Raw genomic sequence first — 14,919 nt, 5'->3', positions numbered from 1 at the left:
TCCTTTAGTTGCGCCCTTGACCACAAGCGGCGGGCTGGTCTCATTACTGGCATAAAATATGAAGATGGAGTCAAAAACATCAACCATTCCCAATTTTGATGACACCTTGTTAATAGGAGGAGCGTCTGCAATTATTGCTCGAAGATTCAAAGCTCTTCTGGATAAATACATGAGATATTCTGGAGGCATGATAAATCATCTAAAAAGCTGCATATATGGCTGGCATGCCTCAGCCCAAACTCTTCAAAACATAGCCAACATCTTTGGGGTGCCTTGCAAACTAAATTGGGATCATTTCAACTATTTGGGAATGCCAGTGAGTATAGGACCCACAAGAGTTGAAATCTGGGATACAACACTTGATAAATTAAAAAGAAAAGTTCAGCAATGGGGATCCACTTGGCTTAATCCGGCAGGTCGATTGGTTCTCCTCAAATCTGGTCTCTCTTCTCTCCCACTTTATCAGTTCACTCTTATACAGGCTCCAGCACTTTTCACCACAAAATGGAAAGTATCCTCAGGCATTTCCTCTGGCAAGGAGGGAAAAATGAAAAGAAAAAATTTAACTTGGTTAGCTGGAAGCAAGTTATCCAACGCCAGGAAAGCGGAGGACTTGGAATCAGATCTCCTAAACTTACAAACTTAGCCTTTGGAGGCAAGATAGTATGGAGATTAATTGATGAACAACAAGCTTGTTGGAAAAGGGTTCTTGAAGCCAAATATCTCAACTGTCCAAGATAACAAATTCTAGAAAGCGAAATACCCGCCAGAAGCAGCACGAAAGTTTGGAAACTTTGCAAAAAATTTATCCCCTTCATGGCACAAAATATCTCTAAGGTTCCCAAAGGTGGCAGCAAAATCAACATTGGAGCAGACAAGATTATGGGAAGCCAGCCAATCAGCAGTCAGCCAGGCACGGACCAAATTCTCCTTTTCCTTCACAACAAAGGAATACATCATTTGGATCAAATTTCACAATGGGACATTAATACACAAGCCTGGAAGGGATGGAGCTTCCCTCCCATCCCTAGAAACCTCAAAGAGAGCATTGACAGTCTTCAGGTTCATCTTCACAATATTGCTCCAATCATTAAAAATGGCATTGATGGCTTTCGATGGGACCCCACAGGTTCTAGTTACACAATTCAAGCTAGCCATCACTATTTGTGCAGTAGGGACTATCCTGTTCCTCCTTGGATGTACTAGAAAACCATCTGGAAATCTGAGGCCATCCCCAAAGTAAAATTTTTCATATGGACCCTCCTAAAAGGGAAAATCCTCACCTCAGACAATTTGCAAAAGAGGGGTATCGTTGGGCCCTCCCGATGCCCAAATTGCCAAGGGGCAGAAGAAACTATCCAGCACCTATTCATTTCATGCCCCTTTGCAATCTCTTGTTGGAATGGTATCTCCCCTTCTGGCCCCCTCACTTGGAACCCTCAGCATTCCATTGGTGAGATCCTAAACAAATGGAAGAAGAGCTACCCCTGGCAGCATAAGAAAAACAACATAGCTAAAAGGGTGTGGGATGCTCTCCCCTATGCCCTCCTATGGAAAATTTGGCTCGCTAGGAATCGCAAGATTTTTAGAGATCAGGAGACCATCACTAGGCAATTATGCAGCAAAGCCAAAAGTCTGGCATTAGAAACCATTGCTGCTAAGAACACAAAGAAAATTGATACAGCTAGCCTTTGTGTAGAAGAAAGAGACTTTATCAGCAACTTAATAGACAACAACAGGGGCCTACAAACAACAAACATCTACAACCACCATTTCAGCATTCCCAGTCACAGTTGGAAAATCAGAGTTAAACAGGATGAATTCTCATAATGGCTTCGGAACAGCAATTCCCACTCCCTCTTCTTTGATGGAGCTTCCAAATCCAATCCGAGAGTGGCAGGGGCAGGGGGTGTTATTTATAACCCCAATGGAGATCTCATAGCATCCTTTGAGTGGGGACTGGGAATTCTATCTAATAACAGAGCAGAAGCACTTGCTCTTTATCAAGGTCTTATCCAGCTCCAAGAACTTGGTATCAGGAACACGTTGGTTTTCGGAGATTCTGCTGCCATTATTAGCCTTATGATCAGCAAGTGTAAAGCTTCCAATATTTTCATCCAACAAACTATAAGCAGATGCCAAGCCTTAATCCGCCAAAATTGGGACCTTCGATTCTTCCATGTTCTCCACGCCTTCAACAAAGAAGCCGATAAATTTGCCAACCAAGCGTGCAACAGATCCAAAGGGAATATCCTTTGCAACAATGTGGAACACCATCATCATCTTCCTTGAATTTTCTCATGACTTGTGACAGTCCTCCCAAATCTGACCCCTGCAGCAACCTCAAGGAGTATCCTGACAGGATCCAATACAATCCCAACGTTGTCAATTCTCTGCCATCAAATTTCTTGCCCCTTAAACCTGCTGCCCCCTCTGCCCTCTCGATTTCTGGTTGCCCTTGTGACCTCCGTGACCTTTCCCTCCTTCTTCGCGTGATCTTGTCCTTTCCCTTTTGTGGCTCGCTCTCCATAAATCCTCTTCCCTTCTCGCATCTTAGTATCTGGATGCTTAGGCCTCATTCCCCTGCTCTCTTGTTCAATAGAAAATTCTATGTCGCCCCTGCGATCTTTCTCTTCCACAGCTACTCCTCGGCTCTTCCTTTTAGTGCCTCCTATAGCGCCAGACCCCCTCGCTCTCACTCTTCATCTCTGAAAGGTTACCTCTGCCTCCTTGTTTTACTGATCATTGTTTGTCTCGATCCCATCTACGCTCTAATTGTGAATTCTGCTCCTCCTTTACGTAGTTGGTCACTTCTTTCTATTCTGCTATTCATCAATCCGCTTTTCATTATACCGCTCCCCCTTTTGCATTTCAGAAATCAGTAGTTGAGGTCCAGAACTCCTGCGCTTAATTTTTGTCTTCTGTCCAGTAGAAAGTTCTCTATTGCCTTTGCTATCTCCCTTTTCTCCAGCTGCTCTTCAGCTCCCTCTATTCGTGCCCCCTACAGTGACAGTCCTCCTAGCACTCCTCTCTCTCCCCTGAAAGTTTACCTCTCCCTCTTCCCTGTTTCTCTGCTTGACTGTAGTCCCGGTTCCATCTATGTTTTAACTGCAGGAGCAGTCCCTTCTCATCGTAGCAGGCCCCTGCTCTACACTCAGCAACAAGACAGTTCTAAGGAACCAAAGATGGCTCGAAGTGAAGATTGTTTACATTGTGCAGACCTCCAGGCGGAGTTGGAATAGATTAGAGCGCACCAAAAAATCCTGGATGCGAAAATCGACTCAAATGCTCGAATGACCAGCGAAAATATGAAGGTTTATGAGAGATTTTTCGGCGTAAATCACAAGATCTATCATTTTTCGACGCGTTTCGAACCAACTAGTGTGGTTTATCGTCATGACAAGTTGAAGAACCAAATCCAGCTAAGTTGATCTCAATCTTTTTCTCTATAGGGTCTCTTCCCTCCAGGAGCAGTTCAACGATCTATCCAATCAGTGCGCCCACACTCAAGAGTCAATTGAAATACTTAAATACATGCTGGAGAAACGTAATGCACCCAGCAATAGCTCATCCAGCTTCAAGAACGCCGAAGTGGAAAGTAAATCGGATGAGTCAATGGCTTGCCAGATTAACCGCATCAATATAGACTAGGATGTACTGCAAATTCTGTCTTCTTTTATCTCAGTTTTTCAAACTCTACACTTGCATTTGTTTCCTACAAGTCAGAAATGACAATAGCTTAGGAGAATTTTGTAACTCAATCCTCCTCCAAGCTCAGCCTATGAGCCTCAATCATGTAATTCAGGAGCTTAGTCTCCAAAATCTTTTTGGAATATAATCAGCAACCGACTATGTTAAAAAAAAAATATTACCCAAGTGACAATTTGTTTATCAGAGCAAACCCATCGATACCATACAAACTGATTTGGTTCCAAATATAAAGTTGCAATACGTACCTTTTGTGGGTTTTTCACATTATGGATATCGAAAAATTGCTCCATCTGTAGTATCCATGTTCTGGGATCCTTGCCATCAAACTTCCTCATATCGATTTTTGGAACATGGTGGGTCTTCAATCCAACATTAGAGTCTATGAAATCATGGTTAAAATTTCTTTTGTTCTCATCGTGAGTTACCTTTACTACCCTTTCACCATTGGTGACCATTTCTTGTATCAACTTATTCAAATTTATCTTCAATTCTTCCATCTTATCATCCAAGCCATTCATCTTAGCATCCATGCCATTCATTTTAGCTTCCATGCCAAACATCTTAGCTTCCATCATTTTAGCTTCCATGCCAACCATCTTAGCTTCCACGCCATCCATCTTAACTTGCATGCCATTCATATTAGCTTCCATGCCATTCATCTTGGCTTCATTTACCTTTAGTGAGAGTGAAATTTGTTGTACTTGGTCTTGTAATTTTGATATATCATATTGCATTTCTTCCTCTTCTTCACGAATCATGCTAGAGCTTTCAGGTTGCTTACTAGGTGTTTCCATTTTCTTTCTTCAAGGAGTTAATTAATGCTAATAATTCTTCACTATTCCCTTTGAATTCCTTCAAACTAAATTTTCAAACCAATCTTATGCAAAATTTAAAAAAAAACTACACACCTTTTTTTCACTTTGTAAGAGCTCGATATTGAATCTGTTGTATCTCTGTAACTGCAGATCTCGAATATCTGAAATCTCGTCCTGTGATAGCCCTTTGAGTCCTCTTTCTAACACAAGTCTGATCAAGATTAGATTCTCCAAGGAAGAGTTATGCCAAATCTCCCACGGTGACTTGATTATAGACTAGTTCAGTAGAGCGAACTTGTACGACGTGCCACGTGTCACTGTTTCGACCTTAGTACCTAAAACTAATACAAAGAAAACTACAGGCCACCATATTTCTGAAACTTCTTACGAAATTTCAATCTGATGCTCAAAATAAAAGTTATGACAATTTTCCCCTGGTCACATATTTGGAATGTAAGTTGAGAGTCTGCAAAAACCCTAACTTCCTCAGATCATATCTCCGCAAATATAGTTAGACAAGCTCTAAAATTCGGACCCGAAGTTCAGAATGATCTCGGCTCAAATGGGTTTTTTTTGTAGCTTCTGAAACGTCACAGAAAAAAGTTATAGCGAAAATTCCACGCCGACCTGTTTGGAGTAGCGAAACCCTAGAATCCAAAGATTTAATACCAAATGATAGGAAACCAGCTCACAAAAAGATAGAAAAGATAGATCAACGCCTTAGAATTCAGTCTCTTAGAAGGGGAAACCTCCTTTACATTACACAAATGAACAATTCTTGGATGATACAAATGACTGAACCTCCCTTCTATATATAGGAGTCTAAAGGGTCATAATATAATCAAGCCGACATAACAATAATAACATAAGGGCACAATAATAACAATAAGGGATACAATGACAATAGTAATGGGGGAATCACTAGTATTATAGGGGCCTAACACATTCCCTCATTGTTAAGAGAAATTGGCTTTTTTATGTATGTGACCATACCCTTCTATATAGTTTACCCCTCTGAGAGGCCCTTGCCTGCATCCTGAACAAGCATAGCGCCTGGGACTCATGCAGCAAGTGGGAATTTTTGACCTTTATGATCATGGCCTAACGCGTAAAAGATTTCACTTATAGAACCTGGTCATGAATAGACTATGTATCTTATTCTTATCCTCCTATCTCATTAGTCAACTTAGAGTTGCAAGATGCATATAGGCTACAAAATAAAGAAGGGAACACCATGCAAAGATCTCAGCCTTAGTGTTAGTTCTGTGACCAAAGCTTGTCTATATATGGAAAGAAGATGACCCCTGTTGAATAATATAAGCGCCTCCACCGTAATGGTAATATTGGGATGCAAAATCTAAAAATCCAACTAGATAAAAACTGTGACTCTGAGGAAAATAAAATGTACAGGAATATTTGTGCAAAGGGGTTCTCAAATAATCTTAGAAGAACCCAATAACCTATGGAAGGAAGAAGTGGGGATTAATGGAGAGATTATCAAAAATTCTTTTGTTCCTTACCTTTCATGTGCCACAAGTAATGAAGACATGTTGTGATTTGTAAGGTCCCATCATATGATCTCACCACTGCATACAAGAAGAAAATGAGGAAAAGGGACCAAAATACAACAAATGAAGAGAAGATAAAACATCCAACCATAAAGACTTGGAGAAAGTACACTGGAAGAAGAGGTGATCAATTGTCTCAAACCCCTTTAGACATAAATACATATATTCAAGCCATGAAAGCCCCTACATAACAAGTTGTCCCATGTGAGAATGTGATTTTCTAGGAAAAGCCATACAAAGCACTTAAGTTTGTGTAGAAGAGGTCAATGCCAAAGTTTTTTATACCACCATATATATGTGTGAGATGAAGACAAATTGATGATGGATTCATAGGCCAACTTGGCTATAATATGGCCAAAGACCAAATTTTGGCACCAAACCATTGTGTCTTCATTGCTAGATAAGAAAAACCCATTTGATGTGACACCTTTGATAAAAGAGTCCCATTTTGTGGCCATAGACCCCTGTAGGCCCAAATCCAGGGTATTTTTCTAGGCATAGGTACGCTAAGCCTTTGGGCAATACATAGAGGCATGACAAAGTCTGACAACTGCTTTTACATGCAGGGAAGTGATGAGTTCAAGTGAGAAGAATAAGCTTGTAGACCCCCCCACGAAATAACTCTTCCTAATAATATTTTGTTAACCATTTCCAACCTTCCAGGTAAGCCATTTAATGACCCATGGAAGGGATGCCATCAAACCCCTCCATGATATGGACCTAAATGAAGATTTGGTTGAGAAATCAAGGGCATCATATAGATTAGATTCTTTAAGTAGATTTCTCTTAGACTTTGACATTTTCTTGTGATAGTTCTTTTCCTTTTATTAGTTCTCCTTTCAATTATTATGTATTTTTCATCAAGACAAACGCCAAACAATGAATATCACAACCTAGGAACAAGATGTAGGCGTTCAGCCAGGGAAAAATCCCTAAGGAGGGGAAAACCAGCCAAAATCTTCCTTGGTAGAATCAAAATCAAATTGAGATCATCCTAGACACTTGACCTAAACCTCTCTCCATCCATCAAGTCAGCCTCTTTGTAGATGTAGTCTTCTTCCAAGTTTCAATCCTTCTTCAACCATAAAACAACTTTAGCTCTTGCAATTATAGAAAGAAACTATGATCCTACAATTATAGATAACTTCAATGTTGTAATGATATAGAAGACTTCAACCTTGTAATAATATAGAACTTCGGTTTTGTAATTGATATATAACTTTGTCTTTGTAATTGATATATAACTTCGGCCCCGTAATTGTGGAGAACTTCGGTCCTGTATTCATGTCATTTTTCAATCCTTTATTTATCCAATACTTCATTGTTCTATATGTGATCCAAATCATCTTAATAACCCAAACTTTTCTATTTGCAATAACTTTTTTATCTGTAATCCAACTGAACTTCTTAACTTGTTGTTCATTGGGTCAACTTCACTAGGGTATATATAATTGTTTCTGCCTATAAATTGAGCCGACATGACTAGTAGAAGGAGTCGACTTGAAGAAGATGAAGTTGGAGCCAAATTCAACGAGCTTAAGGCCAACTTGATGGTGGAGGAGTTAACATGACTTAAATAATTTTATTTCTTTAATACAATGAACCCAACAAGGGTCTTATACATCATGGCGTTGATCTTTGACATATGACACAAACCTAAAAACCTTCAATGGATGCTTGACCTATAAACCATTGACCCAAGCATGAAACCCACAATTTAATAAATCAATTTATTTAACAATACAATTTTCTTTTGATAAATACAAAACATCATGACTCAGATATAGTTATGAAGACCAACACTAGTTACATTCTTCAACATATTTCTCATTATTATGTATATGCATCCACTCCATCAGAATGCTTGGGAAGGGATAACAAATCCCATTTTTCTAAGTGTATGCCAACTCTTGTCTTTTTCCCCATCTAAAGATAATTGAACATAACTTGACAGACTCTGTTTATGATATATTTTGAAATTTTGGAGAGAATGAACCAGTAAACCAATGTGCTCTCTATTATGTATTTAACCAAGATCATTATGCCCCCCCAGTGAGAGCCATCTATAACACCAATTACTAATCCTTTTTTCAATCCTCTTTATGAGCGATGACCAATATTGTGGATGGTAACAATTCTACTTGGGGGGAAAGCCCAAATAGGTGAAGCCATTATTGAGGGAGGCCACCTTAAATGGGAGGAATGCGACAACTTCTAAAATAATATGATCTAGAGCGTTGTACTATAAAAAGGAGGACTTATGATTGCTAATTTTCATCTCAACCATAGAATAGAAGGAAAGAAACATGCGATGATAAGAGTCCCATTCATATACAAAGCTTTTTCCAAAGATTAACACATCATCCACAAATAGTACATGTGTTACAATAAGTGACTTAGCAATCTTAATCCCTTTGATGTGTCTTCTTCCTTGGCCTGGTTAATAATTAGACTAAGACCCTCAATGATAAGCAAGAAAATAAGAGGGGATAAGAGACAACCTTGCCTCAGACCCCTAAAGCAAGGGAACCTTGCCTTTTCATCTTCAAATCAAGCCCAATTTGCAGAAGTAACAACTTGTGGAAGTCCCAATTGACTCGGTCATATGCTTTGACCAAGTCCAATTTGAGATCATAGAGTTGAGCTTCTTTGTCTTGATGGAATGCATAGCTTCTTATGCTACTCCAATCATATCATGAATCAAACATCCTGGAAGGAAACAAAATTGTTAGGAGGTAAGCGAGCTAGAATGTTTTTGCTTGACCTGATTAGATATGACCTTCGCTATAACCTTGTATATGAGGTTGCACAAGGATATCGACTTGAAATCATTGAAAGTGATAAGCCTTGAATATTTTGGAAAAAAGGGCTTTAAATGTGGCATTAATTGCCCCAAAAATTGATCCCTTTGTTTTGGCTTCCTCCACAACCTGAAGAATGTCATTCCCCATTTAATCAAAAGATTCTAGATAGAGTTCAACAGTCCATCCATCTGGTCCAGAACTTTTTTCCTTGGAAAAATATTTGAGGACCGATTTAATTTCATCTAATGTGAATGGACCACCCATCATCGCAAAGTCGTTTGCCAAGAAGAATATGGGAAAATGCTTTATAACATTAAGTTGAGCTTGAATATGGCTGTTTCCAGGGTCTTTGAAGAGTTGGTGAAAATGACCCTTTGCAACGTTTCCAAATCCTTCTGAGAGCAAACAAAATCACCAACATCGTGTTGAATGTCCGAGATGAAGTTTCTAATCCTTCGATGATTAGTGAAGTTGTGAAAGAACTTGGAGTTACCATGTCCTTCTTTAAACCACATAGACTTGCTCTTCAATCACCAACGTTCTTCCTCAACTTTAAGGAGTTGAGCTTTCCTCTCTACCAAAGTAACAATTTGTTGCTTTATGGGGCCTAGAAAACCTAAGGATAAAAAATAATTTTGAGTTATATTTATGGTCGATTCGATTTCAATCAGTTCCCACCTTTGATCAAGTATATGTGACCTAGCGCATCGTTTAACATATTGTTTGAAAAGAGACATTTTATGCACCCAGGTTTCCATAGCGGACATGGGTGAATCCGTCTGAAAGCATTTCCAACATGAATGGACCATGGCGGTGAAGGAATCCTCCTTAATCTAGTTGTGATTAAAGTTAAAAGGGAATTTGGAGGGTGTAGACTAGAAGTATAATTGAAGAAAGATGGGGAATTGGTAGGAAATAACATTATGACAAATCTAGGACCAATATCTACCCAAACACGTGGCCAAATAATTGACAATAAAAAACCGATCTAGATGTTTCATGATTCCTTGTTCACCCGATGATCCGAGTTGACTCTGCTCCCGGATTTAACCAAGATCTTTTACTTTCGTGATGTGATTAGAATTGCATTTAAAATAGCATAATTGAACACATGTGCATGCTGTAAAGAAGAAGAACATGACAAGAATCAACAACATAAAACATGAGACGTTGATAACGGAGTTTGTCCAGGAGGGACTACATCTCCGAGCCCCGGTGTCAAGATGGTGTAGGCTGCTGCATTAAGTGTTGTCAATAGTGATGATGTACATCGCTGGTGAAGTCGCTATCATACAAGGAAAATGCCCTCACGCAGGAGTGGCTCCAAGAGATGTTCCGCTATAGGAAATCTCATTCAAAAAGGACTCCTATCATTATGACCTAAACTCATGCATGATGATAATGAGCATCCCGCCAACATGGCATAAAAGGGATCTCAATGCAAACATACATGGCGACACATGAGTATCCCATCAACATAACAATAAAGGGATCTCAAACAAAACATGACAAATCATGACAACAAGAACATCATGTTGATGTGATGCCGCATCACATCAAGTAGGAATCATGAAACAAGTAAGAAAACAAGATCCCACATCAAACATCAAACACGGATCTATGTAGCACCATGCATCTCATAACAAAAAGAAGTACATGAACATACTGCATATACCTCACATCCTGGGGCCATCTGAAGAAAAGGATGTCAAACTGTTGTAGCTGGTCTTTCCATCAATCTCGCGGCGTCGAATCTCATGGAATCACTGCTCGCACATTGAATGCTGACACCTACACTCCACTTTGAAAAGTGGCCGAAAAATAGAATGACCAAATGGAGAATTTGATTGCACCATCAGATTTGTGGCATTGAATTGCAAAATCGATTGTCAAATTTATGAATTAAGAGAAAGTGAAAATCTAGGGCTTAGGGAATCTTTTAGATTCCCCTTAGATTCCTCAAAGATTCCCTCCTCCGGGTCGTCTCAAGATTTGTTGCTCAGATCGAAATTCTGACTACGCCATTAGATTTGTGTTGTGGAGAGGTGTAAGATCGACATAAAATTTGTCCAATTTGGACACATAAAAAATTTCGCCCTCCTGAGAATTTCGCTCAATCATGGTTCCGCCTGTGTTTTTTTTCTAGAATCATGGTTCCACTTGCAAAATAATTAAAAAATGGTTGTCTCAAAAAACATGCCAACCTTTGACCTCCGTTCCGTTTTGCATCACGTGGCTCCGTTCCGTTCCCATCCGACCTCCCCCAGTGCACTAAACAAATGATAGGTTTATATATAAAATTTCGGGCGGAGTTACCAACATTGGCCGTTGGCGCGTTGGTAAAGAAAGTAAATGGTTGAGGAGGGGTTGGGGGATCAAATCCCGCCCCTCTCTTTTTACATTACATAACCGTTTGATAACTAAACGGGGGCGCGTTGATGTGTTGGGTTTGTTGTATTAATTGGTTCATGGGGCTGACCCACATGGGTCGGGCGGGTTTAATCCACACCAACCTCACATTTAATTCATGGCATGTTTTAATAGTGGGTGGTTGGGGTGTGAGTCAGGTCCACTGGAGGTGGCTTGCCCACCCCCATACATTACGTTTAATGTGTTGTTTGGTGTTGGGTGGACCGACGGGGGTCATGGCCCATCAGTTCCTTTTGTTATTTGATGCGGTTGGGTTGGTGGGGTCATGAATCATCGCCCTTTTAATAATCAAATTTGTAATATAGTTTGGGGTGGCGGGGGTGGTGGCCCACCACCTCATTTATATATATATATATATATATTTTTTGATTTTATTAATAATAAATATTTTTTTGAATTTGTCTAATATAGTGGATATTAGATAAATTAACGATCCAACAAATTCACCCACTTTTGGGAGCTAGGTTTCAGGCCCCGGAGTCGGTCAAATTGTAGGACACTTAAACCTAGCCCACAGTCCAACTTTGACCAAAACTTTGACTGGCTCATTCTCCGCCATACGAGCTCGGATTCATGAACCGTTCGCATCATTGTGAAAAGGATGACAAGATCTACGCTTTGGTCTTGGTTCGAAAGCATTCTAATCACTTTGATTTTTGAGCTTCCATAACCCTCTTTGTCTTGTGTGTCTCTAGAGCCACCTGGATCACCCGATCTCCCATTTCTCCAAGTAGTTGCAAGTGGGATAGGACACACATCAATGGGATTGGAGTCCTATAGGATATGAGAGATGATAGGGGCGAAAGGATTAGTTTTGGAATTGGTCCCCCATACCTCACTAACCGAAACAATGAAGTTTAAGTCACTTGTAAGGATAAGGGAGTGTTCTCGAAGCAAGTCACCGAGGTGGAGTTGCTCCCAAAAGGCCTCTCTATTGTCATAAGGGCCATAACAATTGACTAAAAAAATGGAGCAGTCCAGAACCCTGAGAAAATCATCCATAATAATCCCAACTTTGGAGCTACAAGGTCTTAGAGCTACATCCTGGGGGTTACACATAATCGCGAGACCCCCCAACAACCCACTGCATTTGTTGTGCAGATATACCAATCAAGACAGACTTTATGCAAAACCTCCCTAGCCTTGTCCCCTGATACCATATTCTCTTGAATACAAAGGACAAGGGGACTATGAGTGTCAATCAGTTTGTGAAGGGCACGAATTTTAGGAGGCCTCCCACTCCCCAAATGGTTAAAGACAATATGATGATGGAGAACCTTTGAAGGAGGGATGCTCAACTCTAAGGGACCTTGGAGAAGAGGAAACATTAGAGATCTCCTTAAAAGTACAACCTAGGCCAGCTCCTTCACGAGCCATCTCTTTTTTTATTCTGCTTCTTATAACAAACCATAACATTTTGAAATGAAAAAGAGGGCTCCGCAAATAGTTCATTACCAGGTTGAGAAGAGGGGAAAGAGGGGATGGGAGATAGATTGAGTGAGTCTTTATATGATGGGTACAATGAGGGGGGTTAGAACCAGAGGAAACCCCCGTCGGGGGATCCAAACTCGGTTGAGATCCAGACAAGGGTAGAGTTCCATATGACTGACATGGATCTATAGAAGCAAAGGGAACAAGGCTATTGCAAAACCCAGCTAAGAACAAAGAAGAACAAGGGGAACCGCCAGACTATAGGACAACGTTGACACAAAGGTTAGGGTTTGAAGATAGATTGGTGTTGTGCAAAAGGACCATTAAGAGGGGAGATTATGTTTGGTGATCTGTGGCTAGGTTTATAACCCCCAGGTGGGTGGAATTAATATTGTTATATACAAGATCATTAACGACAAGATTGTCAAGTAAGACAATGTCTTATGCAGATAAGGACTGATATGGCTTACCAGAGTGCGCACCAAGAAGTGAAGAGGAAGCTCCAACAACAATCAAAGGACAAGTCTCTCCAGTTGCAACCTCCAATGTCTGTTTTGTCTTTCCGATATCAACTTTTGCTCTCCCTCTATAATCCAGACTAAAGTGCAACCTTCCCCAATAGAGTCCAACTAAGTCTGAGAAAAATCAACAGTTGTCGGAGCCCTCTCAGAAGAAGTAACCTTCTTAGATACTTCATTCTAGAACAATGTATCCTTAGAGTTCCCATGAGGCATGCAATGTTCAAGACCCTCAAAACTCAACAGACAGGAGGAAATACTTTTTGGGTGGGGCTCCTATGGGATTCTAGGAGCCACATGCTTCAAGAGGCCACATACAATAGAGAGATTGCAACTAGTAGATTGAGTGCCTTTGTCAACCAATCGAGGGTTAGGAACCCTAACTCTGCAGATGTGTCGCAATTCTCCTTTAGGTGTCTCAAGTTGCAACAAAGGACGCTTCTGAATGGGACTTTCCAGGAGTCCAGTCATTAGCAGAATGAACGACCACTGTGGGAAATCTCGAGCTTAACTGGAAGACCTTGAGATGTGTCCAGCTCCACCAAACCCCACAATATTCTCTTGTCAAAGGCCACCAGAGATTTGTTGTCAAAGTAAATAAACGTGCTAATACTGTTAGCTACTTGCGTGATAATATCTTGGTCCCATAGCTCCAAGGGAAAGGCATTCAACTTGACCCATAAATAACATGACATGGGTTTCTCTGATATAGGGTTGAGGCCCACATGCCACCTCTGTAGCCACAAATACCCACGACATAGAACCTAGGATTTCTTCCTTATCAGGTGAAGATCACCTTCAACGAAGAAGTGAAAATGTAACGAGTTGTTCATGAGCAGACTAATAGTAAGCGTTTACCCCAACAAGGGTTTCCAATTGATTGATACATGAGACCATAACTATGCCATTTTTTTAAGGAAATCATCCTCTCTCTGAGCTTAAGGATCCAATGCCTTGCTGAGTGAGATTTAGAATAATTTACCCATAAGGGCATGAGCCGAAAGACTAAAAACCCTACTCAAATCAAAATCATCCCCCAAGGTGAGAGATGGGTTAGCATTTCACACCCCCAATGCTTTCGATGCATGTTTTGACCCCCGAAAGGACTCCCGTGAAGATAGGGAGGCATATGACATCAAATCCAAACAAAACTCTTCATCACATGTAGATGTCATTTGTTGGCTACTTGGAGCCCCACCCGAAAATCAATCTGACATAATAGGCGTCATAAACGAGGACCCTCAATTGAAAAGTGTGACTTAGGGAGCTGACAGAACCAGAAACTATTAGAAACTGGAGAGAAGAATATTCAATAGAGATTTCTGACAAGGCATGCCCATAAAAGAACAAGTGGCAAGGATGGAAAATAGAACCACCCTGTATAAATGAACCCCACAAGGAGCCTAACAAAAATACAAAACAATTGAAAAAAAAGTTCAAATGAGGCAAAAGTGCGACATAAAACCCAAGGACATCAATATCTTCGAAAATCATGAAACAAAAGTTAATGAACCCCACACTCTACAAACCCTCATTCCAAGGTCACCCTACGTCAAAAGCCACCATAAACACTGCAAACCGTTAAAACCCTAACTCTCAACTCCCACTTTGATGTATGCTCGAATGGTGACTTTATTGAGTT

This window comes from Pinus tabuliformis, chromosome 8 (assembly GCF_031772625.1).
Source record: "Pinus tabuliformis cultivar Carrire ecotype Pingquan chromosome 8, CPIR1, whole genome shotgun sequence".
In the NCBI taxonomy this organism is placed as follows: Eukaryota; Viridiplantae; Streptophyta; class Pinopsida; order Pinales; family Pinaceae; genus Pinus; species Pinus tabuliformis.
This window is presented reverse-complemented; position numbering follows the sequence as displayed.